Raw genomic sequence first — 15,976 nt, forward strand, 5'->3', positions numbered from 1 at the left:
ACTCCATTGGGGTGGCGGGAAGAGATTTTACAAGGCCTGATAAATAAGCTCTGGCATCTTTTTCCTGACCACTGGGCAAAATATGTGCAGCAGCAGAATCAAACTAAATGATTGAAATGGAACCATTAGTAAAAATGAAATCAGTCTTACTTGAGGGGGTGAGCACGGTAAGATAAGGAAGTGGAAAGCTACATTTAGAAGTTTTTGTGTGGTTTTAAGCTGTTTTCACTGTAAAATTGTAGAAAGAATTGGAACTTGGTTTTGGTACTTGGCACAATTGCAGTCATGGTAAATGAACTAAAGTAGACAAGATTATTAATCTTTATCTAATGTATTCTTCTGAAGCCATTTGAAAACCTTGGGGTGTATTAAAAGTTTCAAACAGCTTTTTTTTCTTTGTTTCTACAAACCAGTTTTACAGAATCAGCATCAACCATAATGGCAGTGACTATTAGCAACTACAAGATTTGCGATATTTCCTCTCCTCCCAGATTTACAATTTTTGTAAAACCAATTTTTGTCAGTCATTTAGAATCATGGAATCATAGAATAGTTAGGGTTGGAAAGGACCTTAAGATCATCTAGTTCCAACCCCCCTGCCATGGGCAGGGACACCTCACACTAAACCATCTCACCCAAGGCTTCATCCAACCTGGCCTTGAACACTGCCAAGGATGGAGCATTCACAACCTCCCTAGGCAACCCATTCCAGTACCTCATCACCCTTACAGTAAAGAATTTCTTCCTTATATCCAATCTAAACCTTTGCTGTTTAAGTTTCAACCCATTACCCCTTGTCCTATCACTACAGTCCATAATGAATAGTCCCTCCTCAGCATCCCTGTAAGCCCCCTTCAGACACCGGAAGGCTGTTATGAGGTCTCCATGCAGCCTTCTCTTCTCCAGGCTGAACAGCCCCAACTTTCTCAGCCTGTCTTCATACAGGAGGTGCTCCAGTCCCCTGATCATCCTCGTGGCCCTCCTCTGGACTTGTTCCAACAGTTCCATGTCTTTTTTATGTTGAGGACACCAGAACTGCACACAATACTCCAGGTGAGGTCTCATGAGAGCAGAGTAGAGGGGCAGGATCACCTCCTTCGACCTGCTGATCATGACTCTTTTGATGCAGCCCAGGATATGGTTGGCTTTCTGGGCTGCGAGCGCTCACTGAAGCTGGCTCATGTTCATTTTCTCATCGACCAATACCCCCAAGTCCTTCTCCGCAGGGCCGCTCTGAATTTCTTCTCTGCCCAACCTGTAGCTGTGCCTGGGATTGCTCCCACCCAGGTGTAGGGCCTTGCACTTGTTAAACTTCATGAGTTTGGCATCAGCCCACCTCACAAGCATGTCAAGGTCCTTCTGTATGGCATTCCTTCCCTCCAGCATATCAACTGAACCACTTGATCTGTTTTCTCTCACTCTGGCAGAGTACATGTGCTAGGTATCTGCAAGTTCTACAAATTAATAAGTATAAGAACTAAGTTAGGTATTGAGTTTGGTCAATTTGGAAACTTGCAACTTCATAAGCTGGAAGTGGGACAAGAGGAAATGACCTCAAGCTGTGCCATGGGAGGCTTAGACTGGATTTTACAAAATATTTCTTCACTAGGAGGGTAGTCAGGCATTGGAACAGGCTTCCCAGGGATGTTAGGGAATCATCATCCTTGGAAGTGTTCAAAAACCATGTAGATGAGGCCCTTAGTGATGTGGTTTAGGGGTGGACTTGGCAGTCGTGGTGTAAAGGCTGGTTGTGATCTTAAAGGTCTCTTCTAACCTAGTTGATTCTAAGAATTAGAGTTTGCAGGAACTCATAAGGCAAAATGCTAATGCTGACTATTAAAGGATAGTCCTCCTGTGCTTTTTGACTTCCTAAATGGGAGGCAAACTTGTTTCTGCAGGCTTAATTCTAGTTACTGGTGCAACTTGCAGAGTATGTTCAGTCAGGCTTTGTGTAATCCAGGGTTCGAGAGCCTGGGCACCACAAAGCATTTCAACACACATAAAAAAGAAAAAAAGCCTCCTGTGTCAATTGATTTGCCCCTGCAGTGTCAATCACCTTTCCTTCATAGCTCTGCCTCTAGCATGGACTGCTGGAGTCTTGTTTATACATTGGTGTACCTATGGATGAATGCACACCCTGTTTTCTAGTCCATCCAAGCAATCCAATGCTGTGAATGCATTGCTGCTGAATTAGACTGGTAAAAAGCAGGTTTTGACAGCTTTCTAAAGCAAATAAGTAAAAATGGACCTGTTTGGGAAGGAAGTGCTTAGATACATGTATACACTTGTATGCATGCTTCAGTATGAGAGATCCTTGTTTTAGGATAAAAAGGACTTTGTTGTTCTTGGTTAGGAAAAAGAGTGAAAATGGGCAGTGGATCAGAAGAGCCACTCCTGCAAAACTCTTAGCTGCTGCTGCTATGCAGTGATCCTTCCAGCTCCAATGAACAAAATAGTACTTGCCCAGCTCATTAGGACTGTTTCAGCAGGTCATATCTCTTGAGAAGTAGAAGTTGGTGGAATTATGGTTTTGATACTAATGCCATCATTCATCTTTTCAATTCAATACTGACACAGTTGTTTTCTCAGAATATCATTTCAGTAGGTACAGTGGAAAACCTGTACTGGCTGTAGTTGGCTGACATGTATCTCCCCCTAAAGGTAATGGCTGTGCTGATATTTTTACTTATCTTGGAAGACAAAAGCATTTACTGTGGTGTGCAAGTCCTTTTCCTTTTTTAAGCCCCATTGTTTCCTCAAGTTCAGTGTGCTCAGTTCTTTTTTTGTTTCACCATTGGTGGGCAGGAGGGATGGGACACCACCCACCAACGATAAAGAGAGAATATCTTGTTATTAAAGGGCTAAATGAGATTTTGATAATCTTTCCTTCTTTGCTATGGGTGTAGACTTCACAGAGTTGCTTAATCTTCATTGTATACACTCTTCCTCTCGTGTAAAGAGGGAATATTTCAAAGGACTGCTGTGATATGTTCATTTATGTTTGTAAAGTGTGCCGTTTTGTCCTTATCAAATAACTTTTTTCTTTCAGTTTTGACTGCCTGGTAGCCTTCAACATGGTTTAGACCCACACAGTGCATATAATGAGAGGTCCTGGTGAACAATAGAGGAGTAAAATTACTATGATCAGTCTGTAAAGAGCAGCAGCCATCTAACATCAGATACTTAGGTGTCAGATTGAAATAGGTCTTTGGTAATTGAAATGCCTCTTATTGTCATTAATTCGTTTGTGAGTGAGGATTTTCATGACCTCAGTTTATGTGTAAGTAACATGGAAATGAATTCTGAGGTTAATTCAAGTCCGAAATAGTTTGGGATTTTTGTTTCCAGATTCATGTAGTGGATGGGTAGTCTATGGAAGTCCCTTCTATGGTTAGTAATGTTTCATACTATCTGCAGCTTGGCGGTGGAGTACATCAAGGGTTATTTTTTTAATTACGGAGTTTTGAAATGGTGGTTGTATGTTGCATCAAAGAAAGGAAGGATGCTTGGTCAACTTCAGACACTTCTCAGCTTTTCTATCTGTGACTATCATTTTAACAAAGAAAATAATTTCATGGAAGGGTAGTTCAGATGCGTGTTCTGTGTAATTTGCAAGTGTGGGCTCTTGCGTGTAGTTACAGCTGACAGTACAGTCAGTGGAGGGAAAAGTCTCTTTATCAACAGTACCCTGCTCCTAAGAGCATTTCTTCTGTTCTCCATGATTTATGAGGTCACGACGTGGAAGGTTTTTTGTGGCATTCAGCTGGTCATGATGGAGTGCAAACCAATTTGAAATTTAAAATGGCTGGATGAACTTTACTATGCAGAAATTAAACTTGTAATCAAATTTGCCAGTCAAACAAAGAGAAATGTTTAATTTAAACAGGAGAGGTTTTTATGTCAGTACCTAGAGCAGGAAAGGTTTTGCTGACATATCCCAGTCAAATAGTTTGGGGGTTTTGGATATGCATTAGGAAAGCTATCATAAATACTACTGCCTTTCTCATGATCAGTATCTGTGTGGAATGTGGATCATGCTTGCTCTTGGAAAATACCCACTTATATTAAAGTAAGGCAATTAAAGGTAGGCACAAAAGTTCCTGGAAAATCTGAGAAAGATACTTCTAGTATCATCTTATGTTCAGATGGATTAGTGAAAAGGAAGCTGTTGTTATTCCATGTTCTTCAGAGTCATTTGTGTCTTACCAGGCAGCTGACAAAAAAATTACATTCAGTGCATACTTCCCATATGTAGAAGTTAATTACAAGAATAGTCTAGTCTATTAATTTTCATTCTGGAATCTTACTCCCAATCCCCCTATATAAGTGGAGCTTTTGGTCTGATTTTTCTCTTTACCTCCCCACCACCACTTTCTCAACAATAGATTACAGTCAAGATGTTTCAGATCTTGCAGTCCTCTCACTTGTTCCACTGGTCAAGATCACAGTAAAAATAATCCAAGCTCCTGAAGACTTTTACTTCCTGTCCATACTCATTATCACGTGGTGTTTATTGCAGTGCAGTGGAAATGCTTCCTACAATGGTAGAGAAAAACAGCTGATGTTTTAGGAACCATGCTACCTAGAATTTCATCTCTGGCTTTATATCTTAATGAAGCAGGTTGCGTATATCCTTTCACAGTATCCTTTCCTACATCATCTTGTTTCTGTTGCTCTTTTACATGCTTTTTTGGGACTTTATGCTTCTGAGACAGAATCCCAGGCAGCTTGGATAGCCTCACTGTGTTCACCTGTTGTTGATGCTTTTCTACCTTATACCTACCTTTCCCCCTACAAATCCTCCTCTCCAGCTAGTTATCCCTGTATCTTGTTTTAGCTTGCAAGCACTTTTGGATCACAGTGTAGAATTTACAGGAATATAAAATGTTTTACAATAGTAATTATGCTAGTGTGTTTCCCAGCAAATGTCAAGCACAGACAGACTTGATCTCGTAAACCTGGCAGCATATAGAGAAGGTGAGTGGAATTTGCATCATGGTAGGTTATTCTTGGTAAGCCAAACAGTTCACCTTCAGAAGTGCTACAAGCAAGCTTTGGGTTATATGATTTAATAGAGAAGATACCAGAGGGACTTCAGAAGGAAGGGTTAAGTTTTATGTGCAATAAAACTGAAATCAAATTTCAAAGTGAATCAAATCCCTCTGATCTAAGGAATAGAAGGAGAAATTATCTTCCAAAAAGTGGAGAATTTGCAGAGTTAAGTCTGTTTGGGCTCGGAAGGTAATTTCATTAAGGCAGCTGAGATACAAAAATCCTCATTTGTTTCATTGAAAGAGGTCTTAGGTTTAGCTGGTACCTGAGGCACATATTCTCTCTGGCTTCACCTTCCTCCTCAAAGGTTTGCTTGTTCATGTTGTGTTTGGTACCACTTGCTCTCATAATTAAAAATAAATAAACATCTCTCTGAGAAGTCTTTTTCCTAGGAGCAGTGTCTCCTTTCCTTCTCTGGTCGTTCTTCCAACTGTGCTCTCCGAAGCAATAGCAGATTGTGTTGGGCTAAGGATATTGTACCAGCCAAGGAAGGGAAGGTGCTTTCATTAGATTTTTAATAGCAGCAGCTCAAGATAAGGGGAGCCCTTGGATGCTGGTTTTTATTCTTTCTGCGTTATATTTTAGCCCTCCTGTACCCATTTCCTCATATCATTAATCTTTGTGTTCTGTTGATCTTTTAGTATGTATCACTCTTTCTTTCCAATCATATGTAGTAAAAGAAAGGCTTTGGATGAGTCTCTGTTATTACAGCAGCATGTATTGTTGCACTGGAAAACCAATAAATGTGTTTTTTCTTCTGTAAGAGAAGGGAAAACAGGCTTATTCTGGAGGCCAGTGTTTCTCTAGGGCTTCATTTAATTGTTGTCCAGCTGAATTCATTTTATGTATGTACTCAGCATCTCACAGGTGCAGTGTATTTATTTTAAACTTCATACAGCCTGATGAGGGAAAGGGAACAAATAGCGTGGTGTGAATCTGTGAGGAAATGCAAGCAGCATACATCATTTGTGTTTTCGCTTGTGGTTTTGCAGGAAGTATTTTGGGTGGATTTGGATTAATTTTTGCTACAGTGATTTACTGTTGGAGCAGAGGAAGAAATAGCCTCCAGAGTGTTGATGATCTTTGCCTGGGGGAAGCAGTGCAGAAGCATAATGGAATTTCCTGTGAAGGTGCCTGAGTATTACAGTAAACATGAGTGTGGAAACAAAAGAGTAAGGAAGAAGGACACAGTAAGTGGTTAGGCTATGTGTATAGAAATAAAGTATTAATGTCTGTAGAACTCTGAGAAATTTTAGATTCAATCTAGAGCAAGAGAAAAACAATTGAAAACTTGAAGTAAAGGGCTATATGGTCAGAGTGTCTTGAGGGGAATGGATTACACTAACAGCTGTGTTTTGTGTAGTGTGGAAGGATTATGTCCATAATGCTACAGAAGTGTGGTTGTAGAAGTAGGGAGCTGAGAGAAGACTAGAGTAACTTAAGGGTAATAGTGGGAGAAGATGAGTAAGATTTTTAGAGGAGGAGGATGCAATGTCAAAGGTGTGTGCTCTTTGCTTGGTTGTTGTTTTTCTTTCTTGAAGTCATTGTGGTAAATGGATAGTAGGGAGTGTCAACATAAATGTAATCTGCTAACAACTTTTTCTGACAAAGTGAATAGCATTAACCAGGTGAGGAGACCTATGCCTCTTCTGGCAGGTTAGCTTTACCAGCTTGCTCAGCTCAGTTTTGCTGGTCAGGCTCTGGTAGTGTCATAAACTGACCACAGATATAACTAACTTCAGGCAAAAACTATTTTAGTCTGTTGATACTTTGTTAAGAAGCAAGATGTACTCCCTGTCATGAGCTGATACTGAATTAACAGAATGATATTCCTGTTACAGTAGAAATAAAATGTTTTCATCATAAGTTTCTGCATCCTGATGTGAATGTATTTATTTTTGGCAGGGTGGAGTGAAAAGCAGATTCACAAAGAACCAGCACTGACAATTGAAAGGTACGAATCTCTGCCCCTGAACTTGAAGCTTACTAACCTGTATTTTTTTCTCACCCCAGGTGTGGAGTGGTAACTTTATCTAATTCACACTAGCTTTGACTGTATCCCCGTAAAAAATCTGAGCCTGTTTCACATCCCCAGATAGTCTTTGATCTCCTTTTCCTGAGATTGCTAACTAGGGTGCCAAGATAACAATCTGCTGAAAGTTTCCAGGGAAGCCATAGACATGATCACCTGCCCACCAAAACTTTTCTCAGCAAATGGATTTTAAATTGTACACTTTTAGAGCAAAAAGTCTCTTTGAGAAGAGTGGATTTTGGTTGTTTGGTTTCAGCTGGGTTGGGTTTTTCCCCCCTCCTCTGGTCTCCCTTTGTTGCCCTGTTTGATTTGAACCTCCCTTGGCCAGTATGATTCACTTCTGCATTAATTTGGTATTTGTGAATCTGCTTGTGTTTCTGTAAGATGATGCAGGTACATATCAGCCTGAACTGCTGTGGAATGAAATCACATCGATGTAGTCTTTGGTGAAGTTCTTTTGGTATTGCTCGCTGATGAAATTTAGCAACAAGGGTTGAACGAAAATGTTCTTTCCTAGCATTATGGCAGGATTCTTGTAAGACTCTAATAAGAGAAGGAAAAGTACAGTTTAGTAAGATTACAGGCAGTCAATGAAATTTATCTTCAGGTTATTGACAATACCTTACTATATATTGATTCAATATACAGAAAATGTGAGTTACTTATTGATGGTATGTTGAGCTGGGAAATTGCTCTTCTGCATACATCAAGCAAAGATGGCTTTATATAATACAAAGGACAGGGGCTGTGACCTGTCAGCCATGCTCAAATTTCTACCATGAAGCTGGAAATAATACCTAGCCTGATCAGCTGGATCAATAGGGTTGTAGCTATGGAAAATAACTGTTATATGTGATACTACATGATACATAGTTAAGCTATTTTGATGGATTTTCACAGGTTCATTTGCTAGATTCATGAATCTTTTGTTTTATATCCCCCCCCTCCTCCCCCCCCCCCCCCCCCCCCCCCGTAAACATTAAGGGAACAAATTAAAACTGTAATTACAACTTTGAAATATTTCTGTAGGTGTCTTGTCGCATCTGTCCTGTCTGTGCCTCCATTCCCCCAAAGTTGAGGCAAGATTTACAGGGGTAGATTCACCAACTACCTTCCACTGCTTTTCGTTGTTACCACCAACCAGTTTTGCTAGATGAAGAATCAGTATCAGACTTCCAGCATGTGGAAAACCAGATCACCTTCTATAGTTGGTGTGTGTTGAACAACTTGAGGATTGGGAAAGCTGGGTTAACCGATTTCACACCTCTTGTTTGAAGAAGGAAATCCTGTGCTGTGTCTTGAATAATAGAAGAATATTCGGATTTTGAATGTGAACCAGTTTGCTTTTAATAGTCATGATGGTTAAACTGGTGATGTATTGCTAGTTTTAAGTATAGTAGATGTCCATCTGTCATGTGCCTAATTCTGCAACCTTAATATAAGTTGCATCAATTAGATGCCTGTCTCATGCAGAGACCTGAGCATATACAAAATAATGTGTCATTAATTTGTTATCCTATTAAAATCCACACACCTAGTTAGTAGGGAAAATAAGTAAAAAGAAAGTACAAAGTTCAAGGACTTACTACTAAATTATTCATTGATATGATATTTTAACATTTTTAAAAACTTGATTTGGGATTTCACATATGTAAGTATAACCACAGACAATATAATTTGTTTTCCTTTAAAGTACCTTTACAGGATTTGTCATTGGCAGCCATCCGGTGCTTCAAGATAATCCATTGTTGTGGACTGCTTGACTACTAAATTGACCAGAAGTACTCTCTTTGTGCTAGCTGTCATACTCATTTTTGCTGCTATATTGGCTAGTCATTTATTGCAGTTTGTCATTAGCACCCCTTAAAAGACAGCACACTTGAAATGGTTCACCTTAGTATCTCTGTGCAGAAAGCTGTTTAAGAGGCAGAAGCATAGAGAGATGGAATGGAATAGAATTGGGTAAGAGACCAAAACTGCCACTGGATGCTGGTAGCAGCCTGCCTCATCCCTGCTGCTTGAAAAGTGGGGGATTTGATTAAAAATTCAGAACTAACAGAAGCCCCCTGCTCTTGCAGGTTGTATGTATAAAGGGTGTCAACACGTATTTAATAGAAAAAAAGAAATGGGGGAAAAACAAAACAAAACAAAAACGCTACCAAAAAAAAGAAAAAAACCCCCAAAAAAACCCCAAACCCAACCACCATCCGCCTAACTGCTGCTGACTTTTTTTATTAAAGGGTTGGTTATGCTGATTAAAGTGTTTTTCATAGTATAAGTGATACGCGGATAGACTCCACAACTAGTTAAAGTTGTAAAGTAGGTATGCTTTTATTCAGCTCTGAGGTGCATGGGGATAGCTCCTGCAAAGCATGCATGCCTCAGGGTTGTTGCCCCTTTACACTTATTCTCTTAAGGTATACATAGACATGAGGTTGCTCAATCCGCCTATACATATTTATTATCTATCCCCGCTTCGTATTATAATGAGCCGGAAGGTCCTTTGCACTTGCGCAGTGCCCCTTCTGATCATGGGCAGGGGTCTCAGGATGAAGTAAATGAGTCTTCCTCCTGTGGGCAGGGGTCTTCAAGATGAAGTAAATGAGTCTTCCTCTTCTTAACCTTTACACCTTTTAATCTTCAGACATGGACTTAGGGTTAGTTGGCGCCCAGTCTGCTTCTCCTGCCGCTTATCAGTAGGACCCAACACCTGTGCTTTTGTCATGGTCTTAAGGCTTGGTCACCCAGTCTGCCTCTCCTGCCGCCTATCAGCAGGACCTTTCATCTGCTTTTGTCAATAGAATTAGCATCTGTTTCTTCCCCTCCAGCAGTAATCAATGCCTTGGCAAGATCCAATGGCAGGTACTTAGGACAGACAACACTTTTGTTTAAGCAAAGGAATTCCTTTAACTCCCTTGTACAATTTCTCTGTATTACCCCCCTGTACATTGGTTACCCGTGTATCATAAGCATGAGAGAAGACCTAAAATGATAGTGAATGAACAGTTATTCTCTGTAATATAGTTCAATTAACGTAATTCTTTACCTATTCCAGTTTTCATGCATTAGTAAACTTAAATAAGCTATGTTACTCCAAATATACATGCTTTAGAGTCTGAAGTGTTGGATAGCTATACTGCTAATAAGCTAATGTGTTTTCTAGAATGTTTTTGATTGTGAAATATCTTATATATTCACACTTTCATATATGGTTGGTTCTCAGAGTACATTACGGATTTTTTTTGTGGATGTTGAATGAAATTTTTGTCTTTTTTTTTTTGGGGGGGTGATTTTTGTTGTTTTTTTTTTTTTTAAATCTTGAATCATAATCATTGCCTGATTTAATTTTCTTTTTGTTGTTGTTGTTATTCCTGACATTTCAGTGCAGTGAGAAGCTTTATCAGCCTTTCACAAAATGGAAAGAACAGAAATTCTGCTTGAAGGAAAACAAAGCAAAACAACAACAAAACAACAGCCCAACAACAAACCCAAACCTCCCCTTTTCTCCCATTTTGCTGAAAGGTTTTAGAAAAGGAGGGACTAAGGAAGAGTACAGTTCTATTGCCCCAGGGTCTACAAGTTAATTCAGTGTGATCTTAAAGCAGTAACTGCTTTAAGACCCGATGAATCACTATCAGAGCTAAAAACACCTACACTGTTGCACGGAGAAGCTTGCATCCCAGGCTTCAGGACTGATTTGTATTTGATTCTAGTAGCTCAAGCAATACTATAGCTTAGAAAGGTGACAATCTAATTCTTATGAAGTATGTTTTCAAAAAAGAGCCTTTCAGAAAGAGTGCTGCAAATCTAACACCTATAGGAGAATTAAATGGAGAAAAATCAGTTGAACCACAAATGTTGAAACACAGCTGAAACAAGATGCAGGAGGGTGTGTGCTGGTATTAAGATTTTACTGGCAATGTCTGAGATGCCTTCATTTAAGTGAGTTGTTCAGGTCAGCCCAAATGGGCTCCAATAGAAGCTTTAATACAAACATGAATGCTCCTATTTATAGGCATGGCTTTTTGTCTAAGTATAAACTGCTCCCAGTCATGTCTAGACTAACATCAGAGCTGTGCTGGTATTCAGAGCAGGGGCTCAGAAGTAAGAGTACAATCCATGCTATTCTGTATATTACTGTTTATTGCAGTGATCATCTAAACTTTGTGGGAGCAGTAAATCTTTGAATGTCATATGACATTATGCCACCCAAGACACCTTTTCTTCCTCTTGTTAGGCATCAGAAGGTATGTCTGATGGATGTGACCCATAAGCTAAATACTCTTCAGCATGTGTTTAAAGCTTTGAGAATGTATCAGTGGGTGGATGGATAGATGGATGGATAGATCAGTGAATGACTTTCATTGCTAACTATTTTCAGCAACTGAGTGTAATGAGTCTTTCAACTGTTGCTGCTGTGTTTAATCTGCTCACTTACTCAGCTTTCAGCATTAAAGAAGCTTTCTAGGAGGTAAATGTTGTCCTTATTACAAAAGAGCTTAGTTTGATTGTGTTGAGCACAGACCTTGTGTTAAGAGTTCTTTTCGTTTTTTTTTTTATTTGAGAAATATGCTGTGTGCACAGTTGATTAGGATAAATAAGCAGTTGCTGTGCTTGGAAGTGCACATCCAAATACATAGTTGCTATGTTAAGATAAGTAAGTTGGACTGCATGAAGTTATAAGCTCTGGTCCTGATTCTGTAGTGGTGGTCTTACTGTCATGTCCTGTATTTCTGAGTTTCTCTTTTGGACTTTTGCTATCATATGTATCAATACATAGCTGAACAGAGTGAAAAGCATGGCAAAAAATGCCCACTGCTCCCTTTTCATTTAACATTAGGGTTCTTTAATTTACTTGATACACTGCCTAATATCTCTTGTCAAAATAAGTATCAGGGCAGCTGCTCTTAAAGGTAGGGAATACTTTAAACATGAAATGTACCAATGTGAAGAAAATGTAGTATAGCGGTATTTCTGGTAAGTGTACTAAAAAAATATATCTAGGAGCTTTGCTCAAATGCCAGCTCTTACATCAGTCCTCTTTGTAATCTTTCTTGCTGATCTGTGACCTTGACCTTGTGTTTGTGTTTGTATGTCAAGTCTATTTTAGGAATGGACAAACTAAGTTCAGTTTAATAGGATTTATACTCCAGTTTCACAAGATGCCTCAGTAAAATAGAAAAATTAAAATATTGAAGTAAATTATTTTATTTCCAGTTATCTTTTCAGATCTTGAATATATTGACCATTTATTTTTACTTCTGTTGAGAAGATGCTTCTTAAAAAGGCATCTTTATCTCACTAATGAACTCTTCTAAATTCAGCACAGACATTCTGCCTGGAGATGGGGTTTCCTCTGTAAGAATCTCACTGGTAGCAGTGTTTTCATTTGGTATAAGTCTGGCTTGGTACTGAAAGTAATCCCTGCTTTTTGTCCTTCCTCATGCCACTCTTGTAGTCACAGGTAAAACAACTGTGAAACAACCCCTCAGCAGTATCTTTGAGGTTCTTCTGATGGTAATGAGGTCATTGGTCTAACTTGCCTTGAAGGAGCTTCCTGTGGGGATGCTTGTGTCACTACTGGGAAGGTGGCAGGCATTAGAGGCTGCAGGTCCATAGACCAAGGCAAGGTTACAAATTCTGACAGCAGCTTAAGACTCGGATCAGACAAAAATTCTTGTGGAACCATGTTTTGTATACATTTGAATGTGCAGCTTGTGAACTAGTTTATTTTATTATTTTATTTATTATTTATTTCGTTGATTACTAGGATTGTTCTTCATGGTGATTTGAGATGGTGTTCATTTATAGAGATCAAGGTGGAGCTTGCTAGCAGCCAGGTAAGATCTGATGCACTGGTGCTGCTTGCATTCACGAGAGCTCTTGAGCACAGGCTTAATTTTAGACCTGTGCTAACATGGCACTGAAGTTGGTTGGTGTCATTGATGCTTGGGCATATGGCTTTATAAAGGCTTAGTGAGCTTGTTGGTTTGATGGGCACTGTCACAGAATCATAGAATGTTTAAGGTTGGAAGGGGCCTTAAAGATCATCTGTTTCCAACCCCGCTACTGTGGCAGGGACATCTCCCACTAGACCACATCACTCAAAGCCCCATCCTGGCCTTGAACACTTCGAGGGATGGGGCAGCCACTATGAAAGATGGCCAAAATTAGTTAGTACGTATGTGTAAGTATGAAGTAACAGATTTATTTTTAATAGATCTTTTATTTTGGCAGTAATGTTATCATATGTAGGAAATCACACATTTTCTTCAGAAATCAATTACACATCTGTAGTTTTTTTGGTTTACATGGTTTTTAAATGGGTGTGATCACCTGTTTCAAATTTCTTGACATTAATGGAACAGGTGGTAACAATAATTAGCTTTTCTTGCTATTTTGCAGTTATTTCCCTCATGTAGCACTTATGAAAGATAAATACAAAACATATTAGTAAAAACTCTTTTCCACAGCTCTGATAGCATATTGTTTTTCTTCTCAGAATGCTTGCCATTTTCATCAATATAGAATTTGCTAAATTACTTCAAAGTGTGTGTTGTTGTATTGAGGGGTAGTTACCTCCCATTGCCGGCCATCCTCTGTTCCTACCATGACTTTGTGATGGTGAATAAAGTTATCAGTTTTGAGCTAAGTCTGTATTTTACTTGTTCTGATTTGACTCATGGCCAAGATTGAGTTGCAGCCCAATTTCTAATGTATTAGGGTATTACTAACTAACTGATTGTCTCTCTATGTATCTATATGATTCAAAAGACTTTTAGTATTTTACTTAAGCTTTTATGTTATGCATTTTTTCAGATTAACTCTGACATAGTGGTAAGATGAGGGCTTTCTGTGACATTCTTTAGATATTAGTGCTTTCTCCCCAGGTTTTGCTAAAATAGGTTCGTATGTTGTATCTTTAATTCCACTTGGTCTTATTGCTATTTTGGAGAGGAAAAAAAATACATTTTTTTTAATTGAAATTGAACTATTAGAGACCTTCTTGTAATGCAGGTTTTTTTTTTCCCCACTTAACTGAAATTGTGAGCCTTTTCTGTGTCCGCAGCCTTTAGAAACATTATGTACATAAGTGGAAATCTCTCCTTATAATAGGAATGACATTGTCCTTCTCATTAAAAAAAAAAACACAACAAAACCAACAAAAACAAAAAAGAGGGTGACCCACCCACCAAAAAAGAAAACTCCAAAAAACAACCCACAACAGAAAAAAAACACAGGAAAACCCAAAACACAACCGTCAGATAACCCCAAAACGCCAAGCCAGAAAACCAAATCATCTGGGTCTTTAGCATGGATTTTGAATAGATATTTTAATAGATCCTGTACATTTTATCTTGCTATGGAATTACTATGTATTTGTGCTTAGTTAGCTGAAAACTGTTCTGAGGGAAAGTCTAGAAAGTGCCTCTCATTTATCACTAACCGTGAAACACTTGGTCCCAAGTGGAACACAACTACTACTGTCAATAGAAGCTGTGCACTACTTTTCAGTGCTTTGCAGTTTGGTTTCTGTGAAACCAGTTCTTCCTTAAAACAACATAAAATGACTTATAATATGACAAATCACCTAACATGTACAGTTATTCCAACAAATCCAAGAAAATGCACAATTTCATTGCAGTGCTGTCAATAAATGCCTGTATATTTAGATCTCTTCAGCAAGCAGAAGGTCAGAGCTGTGTGGAAATGCATTATATGCATGCATTGATCATAACTCAAAAGCATGATTGTCCAGAAGAGGACATTGATTTCTTCACTGTGTATTAATCAAATGTCATTCTTGGGGAGCTGGTGTAGAGTTAAATGCATAATCAGTGACTTGTTTTTGTATGTGTTGAAGGGAATGTGAATCTGGTTGTTGGTTTCCTTTTAATTGCTTTTTTATGCACCTGGCTCACAAAGATGGGAAAGGTGCATCTTTTGACCATTCTGGCATACCTACCAGTATATTATCCACCTCTCTAACCTGAAAACAGGTCTTGGTATCTATTTTCATGCCTATTTGTTTTTGCTTCTTGAATAAGAAGACTCAATTAACCAAAAGCCTTTTTGCTCACTGTACTTCTGAGCTTTGATCAACTCACTACCTAAGCTGAGATTTAGTGATACCTGCTATTTCTGGATTCCTGTCCTTACTGAGGATGGGGTGGGATGTAACTTTTCTGCCTTATCATTTCGTTTCTGCCCTTTTTTGTCTTCAGTAGCAGAAGATCATTGATCAATGACTCATGGGGCAGGTTTAGATGTCAAATACTCCATTCCTTCATAGGTGCCTTCACAGGCATTTCTAGGTTGAACGTAATATGGAAAAGAATAGACAACTAGCGAAGAGTTGGCAGCGAGTGTTTCTAAGTTCATGTCTGAATGTTAGCAGATCCTGATCAAGAAATGAACTCAAATATGCCCTTTACAGTACCATTACAGAACAAAACAGAGATATTTCTGCAGTAGTATTTATAGGAGCAAGTATATGTGCATTCCTCTGTGCTAAAAGAATTAACTAAAATTTTTGTGAACCATTCAGTTAGAGAGCTGAATTGTAAGTTATATGAATGGGGTGGGTTTTCCATATCCAAGAGTGATTATTTTTATGATGCTCAATTCTTTCACTTGTTAGAATAACAAATACTAATTTAAGGTAGGCTGACATAAGCTTTTGTTTGAAGAGTGCCAAAACCAAAAAACGGCCACACCCTGTGACTCATCTTTGAATTTAGCAGAATTTAGCAGGAGGTTTTGAAGTGCAGGACAGTCTCGGATTAAGCTGTGTACAGTGCTTGAGTGTACTTGTAAACCTTGAGGGCTGCTGCTAAGGCTTTCATAAACTCAGCTTTTATGTCACTTGTGTCTGTTCCTCATTTCCCCCTT

General features: G+C 38.9%; 1 protein-coding gene across 2 annotated transcripts in view; it reads left to right on the forward strand.

Annotated features, from left to right (window-relative positions):
- Positions 1-15,976, forward strand: part of NRIP1 (nuclear receptor interacting protein 1) — an 80,552-nt gene that overhangs the window by 47,949 nt on the left and 16,627 nt on the right. For both annotated transcript variants that reach the window (XM_034074401.1, XM_034074402.1), the window contains exon 3: positions 6,958-7,006. The gene's annotated coding sequence lies outside the window, so the exon portion shown is untranslated. The remainder of the gene's footprint in view (positions 1-6,957; positions 7,007-15,976) is intronic.

This window comes from Melopsittacus undulatus, chromosome 2, assembly GCF_012275295.1.
Source record: "Melopsittacus undulatus isolate bMelUnd1 chromosome 2, bMelUnd1.mat.Z, whole genome shotgun sequence".
In the NCBI taxonomy this organism is placed as follows: Eukaryota; Metazoa; Chordata; class Aves; order Psittaciformes; family Psittaculidae; genus Melopsittacus; species Melopsittacus undulatus.